The sequence below is a fragment of the Chanodichthys erythropterus genome, chromosome 3 (genome assembly GCF_024489055.1).
Source record: "Chanodichthys erythropterus isolate Z2021 chromosome 3, ASM2448905v1, whole genome shotgun sequence".
NCBI classification, from domain to species: domain Eukaryota; kingdom Metazoa; phylum Chordata; class Actinopteri; order Cypriniformes; family Xenocyprididae; genus Chanodichthys; species Chanodichthys erythropterus.
In genome coordinates this window covers 51936288-51941980 of record NC_090223.1, presented here as the reverse complement: position 1 = coordinate 51941980, position 5693 = coordinate 51936288, and the positions used below count along the sequence as shown (strand labels likewise).

Below are 5693 nucleotides of genomic sequence, written 5' to 3'. Positions count from 1 at the left end.
ATTTATTTTCAATTATTAATTTCAATAAATAAATACAAATACTTTGATTTGGCACATTGCCCATCTTGTTTGTAGTTATTTGTTGACTTATTCGTTATTACTTTATTGCCTGTGGTGTACTCAAATGATTACACTCAAAAAAATGGTTTTGCAGCACTGTTGGTTTTACCCTAATCTGTTTTGTTAAAATAACACACATACATTTCTTTTCCCACCAAAACACTATTGTATTGCGTTTCATTAACTGAAACTGTGCCAATCTCCACTATACTTAATTATCAGTCGTTAAACTAATGTAAAGTGTTTAAGTTCGCGATTCAAAAAACCGGATGTGACGACTTCCAACGTATTTGATGAAGACGGCGCGAAGGAGGTGGCAAGGTGAATGGCGTCAGACGTCAGTCAGTGAGGTAAGAAAATAAAAAGTTAATCTAAAGGCTTTAATTTCTGTTAGTGTTTCGCAAAGTCTGCGCTGGGATGTTTTTAATATATTGATATTGAATATTGTGTTAAACTTTATTGTTTAACGTTTATTGTGCCATTAATGGATGATTCCATGCGATTGAAAGATGCGTGTTTATTTGTAACATAAGTACTTGTACTTGTTACACTAATCTGTAGTGTAAAACGCTTAACTTGAAAAAGTTTTACGTGGCTTCATGCACTAAGACAGTGATATTAAAAGTTAAAACTCAGTACGCACCTTATTAATAAACTAAATGCAGATGAATCCAGCATATGAATGCAACGCGTTTAGTTAACGTAACGTTAAACGTCGTTCATATTTTAGGTTAAACTGCACGAATAACATGTGGTTTAGGCTATCATCATCATCAGAATTTGATATTTTTAGATTGCTGTTTCGGTATTAATAGCTATGTTAAGCATGTAAAACATGGGAGGAAAACGCTTATCGTGTAACTAAACGCATTGCGTTGATATTTTGGGCTCATCTGCTTTTATTGGAATTGTGTTTCAGAGTTTGGTCTTTGATTATCACAGTCTTGGTATATTAAGGCCTGGTTTCACAGACAGGGCTTAGGCTAAACCAGGATTAGGCATTATTTCAATTAGGGCATTGTAGCTTTTATAAACGTAAACTAGAAAAAACATTACTGGTGTGCATCTTTAGATAAAACAATGACATCCACATATTTTAAGATGTATCAGTACAATTTGCTTTCAGTTAAAACAGCTAAAATATGCATTTTAGTCTGTGAAAATGGGGTAAAGCGTTTTAGCTCCTAAAACCTCCCAGTGTAGTTTCTAAGCTATGTAAGTCCCAGTAAAATTGTACAAATAATGCCACGTTCACCTTGCAGATGCATACATTTTGACATTTTATCTGATATTACTTTTTTATGACAGTTTTTCATCATGGTTTTTGGAGTTCGTCACTGTCTTTGGTGAAATAAAGGAAGGAGATTTATTGAAGGAGAAAATGGCGTTTTGGCTAAGGTAAGTGAAGCACTGTATTTGTCTTTTTAGGTTTTAATAAAAGTAGTTAGTTAGAACCCATGGCTTGGCACAATAAAACTGCTAAACCTGCTCTTCATAACGTCTTTGTTTTAAATTTATCCCATTGGTGTCAACATTCGTTGTCAAGCTGGATGGATACTCTGGAAAACTGATGTTTGCAAATTGAGGAGTCGTCCTTGGACAAAAAATTAAACATCTCTTGGTGCCCACTACACTGGTATGAAAAACTACACTCAACAAAACCTTAAATTAAAGCGTTAGTTTACCCCAAAATTTAATTTCTGTCATTACTCTCCCTCATGTCGTTCCACACCGGTAAGACCTTCATTCATCTTCAGAACACAAATTAGGATATTTTTGATGAAATCTGAGGGTATCTGATCTACTCATAGGCAGCAACGTCATTACACCTTTTGACGTTCAGAAATATAGTTAAAAACATGGTTAAAATAGTCAACGTGACTGCAGTGGTTTAACCTTAATGGTATGAAGTGACGGGAATACTATTTTGCACAAAAACAAAAATAATGACTTTATTCAACAATTTAAACTGTTGTCATACGTAGTGAACTCACTGCTGACTGACTTGTTTACGTCCGAATAACAGCTCGTTATTGGCTGACTCCTGTGTCAGCATCAAATGCACGTGTTCAGCTTCAGCCTATACTAAGTTGGCATTCGGATGTAAACAAGGATGACAGTTCCAATTGTTGAATAAAGTCATAATGTTTGTTTTGTTTTTGACCACAAAAAGTATTCTTATCGCTTCATAACATTAAAGTTGAACCACTGCAGTCACATGGACTACTTTAACCATATTTTTAACTACCTTTTTGGACGTCAAAAGGTGCAATGACGTTGCTGCCTTTGGAGTAGATCAGATACCCTGGGATATCAGCAAAAATATCTTAATTTGTGTTCAGAAGATGAACGAAGATCTTACTGATGTGGTACGACATGAGGGTGAGTAACAAATGACAGAAATGTAATTTTAGGGTGAACTAACCCTTTAAAACAATATTCTCTCACTGGGGTTATGGTCATGAGCATGCATAAAAAAACAGATATAAGATTGTTTATTACCATGATAAATACAATAAATGCAAAGTAACTGACAGATGTTACATGTCCATTAACAATAGTGTTATACAATGTTCTGCAGAGTTTAGCTCTAACTTACCCCAGCGCAAGCTGAAAGTTTAACACTTTGTTCTTATTTGAAAATTCAAAAAAACATTGATGGTTCAGGTGCATTCAATTTGGGTCGAGCTAAACTCCGCAGAACAGTCCCTCTAAGAGCAAGCTTTCACACCCCTGATGTAAAGCATGAGGAGGATGGATAACTGAAAGTGGTTGAGTATGATGGGAGCAATGGCAGGGTAATCCTATGGAAAGGTGAATTATTTTCATTTTAAAGGGTAAAGGCTATATTTGGGTAATGTTGTTGTTGTTGTTGTTTGCATCTTTAGAATGGTGACATTGAACTGAAGAGAGAGTGCACAATCAAATCTCTCTGTGTCTACATGAAAGAAGGCCCTAGCAGTCTGATCTGTATATGGTGAGTATATGTGCATTTTAAAATGTTGTTTATTTTCAAGGATGCTAAATGCTTTGTTAAAGTTAATACACAGGAATTTAAGAGTACTGTTTTTTTTTTTTGTTTTTTTTTTTGTTTTTTTTTTTGTTTTTTTTTAATATCCACACTAGGACAGGACAGGAGGCGATTCAGAAGACTTTGATGGGGATTTATTTCATAAGACTGGAAGGTGCAGATATAGAAGAGAGCCTAGCAGATGTTGGAGTGGTGTTAGAGGGGCAAAAGGTTCTTCAGACCTTAGCAGTGTCCCATATGCCATATACAGCCATGTTGATGAGAGTAAAATATGGACTGAATTTGAGCTACCCTCCTGGATTCAGGTATACTTTCAAAGCACTGCAAAAGTTGATGGCAACAAGTTATCCAATAAAGTGCATTGAAGGGCACAGTACCATCTGGACACTTTTTTTTTGTAAATTTGTATAAAAAAAATTTAATTGTATTTATCCTTTTGTTTTTTGTTTTTTTTTCTAGGTTAATTTTCACTTTCTGAGTTTGCAGAAGTCTTTTGATTCTAACATTATCTAAAATTACTTTTACATCAGACTGTTAAAAGCATTTGCACAAGTTTAAAGATTCTTGAATGTAATGACTGAATAGGCTGTTTAAAACATAGTTTATTGCAACTGACAAATACAGTTTGATAACTTGTTACATATCTTGTCTTTTTTTTTGTCTCTACAAGGTAATCACACACAAATAAATGCTGCTTTGAAGTGAGTTACTTTAAATAGAAATCACTGAGTTAAAGTAACAAAACCTAATTGGATGGAACCACTGTCCATAATTTAATTGAGTTATTTGAAACAAATCTCCTTTTGTTGGTTGAATGAAACATATTTGGCTGGTTTTAAATAAACTAAAGCATGTCCACTAAACTTAACAAGTTTAAGTTACAGGGAAGCAATTGCATTGATTTGATTTGACATTACTATTTTAAATAGATTTGTCCTCATTCAGTTGTGTTGTCACAACACAAGAATTTTACATAGATTAAAAAAATTCTATTAATGTTAATAAAAAACAATTTGCTTGTGTGGAACCACTGTCCATAATAAAATTAAGTAGGTTTAAAGGATCATTTTTTTGAGTGTACTGTGGGAATCCAACATTCGATAATGAACCGAAAAAAGAAAAAAAAAACATATAATAGTGCTCTTGACTTGTAGCACTATAGCTAGCCTATATAAAATATTGTAGGCTAGGCTATAAAACGAGAGCTAAAAAAAAAACTTTTTTTTTTTTTTTTTTTTAAATGATGCTCAACTTTTAGTATTTCACTTTTCACAGTATTCCGGGATTTCACTTTTGCCAGCTGCTCGCGATGGCCAATCCGGGACTGCCTTATATTTAGCAGTTATTATACTAATAATGAAAATGATTGCACTTTGGGTGAAAAAGGTAATCTGTGTTCAGTCATTTAAACTACTCCTCAGCATGAAGTATAAATAAAGTAGTTATATGAATCATCCCTGTGCTAATGGTACAGCCCATGGCACAAATTACAAGACAAAGAAAATGGAAAAATAGAAAATCAGTGAGATTTCATTTATTCAAATGATTGTTTCTAAAGTCATAATTTAGCAAAAGTATCTATTAAAGCTGCAGTCCGCAACTTTTTTTGTGTTAAAAATTTACAAAAATTATATAATGAGAATATATAACATGAATCCATTTTCCAAACCTTGTTTCTGTTTATAAACCGATAGAGGGCCAAAAATTGCGGACAGCAGCTTTAAAGAAGTACACGAAAAACAAGAATAATTAACGCCTGTTTTCAATTTTTAATTTTCGCATTTGCATTGTATGGTCTGGAAATTGAATTGTGAAGCGTTACACGGACCCAGACACATCTGTCTAGTGTATGTTTTACATAGAAAAATGATCTAAAAACAGCAAAATGAAATGCATATATTCATGTGAATGGACATTATTTTTTTCAGTCTTGCTCCTTCAAAATCGAAAAGCAGATCTGAAGACTCAAATCATTTAAAATGCTATAGATATTTTTTAACGATTTCTTCACCTCCATGTTGTGTAATAGCTGGGCTTATAGCAGCGCTAGTGGGCGATTCCACCTCTATCAGTCTAATGATTATATTCTGGCAACCTGTGACAGTCAAGCTTTTTCTTATACAGCTACATAAACAGATTCACATTGGTGCCAGGACTGAAAGCTGAATAACATTTTTTTTTTTTTTTTCTGAGCTCCTTTCCTTTTAACCTTTTTTTTTTAAGTGTAGGCAACAGTAGTATAAAGAAAACACCCATGCATCCTTGAAAATGCAAAAAATCTTCCCAAAACATCTTGAATTATGTGAAGACTGTAGTCAGTTCAATGATATGTCAAAAGTTAATTGAATGCATAAATATCCCTGCACAAAACACAACCCACACAAATGACACAATTTATTTACAAATATCCTTGACAAATTTTTACAAGACTAGTTCACTTTAAAATAAAAAAATTACCATAAGCTTTATTCATCCTCAAGCCATCCTAGGTGTATATTTAACCCCTCACCCAGGTCCTACTCGCCCTGCTCTGCGCCGGTTTTGAACCTGGGTCTCCAGCGTGGGAGTCAGACACTCTAACAAGGAAGGCTAAAGGCGGCAA

The 5693-nt window shown here is 34.0% G+C and overlaps 1 long non-coding RNA gene across 1 annotated transcript; it reads left to right on the top strand.

Annotated features, from left to right (window-relative positions):
• Positions 1-360: 360 nt before the first annotated feature.
• Positions 361-3474, top strand: LOC137017968 (uncharacterized). Its single transcript, XR_010894661.1, has 5 exons — positions 361-410; positions 1369-1458; positions 1607-1696; positions 2949-3037; positions 3187-3474. It is a non-coding gene; the product is annotated as an uncharacterized lncRNA (long non-coding RNA).
• Positions 3475-5693: the final 2219 nt, after the last annotated feature.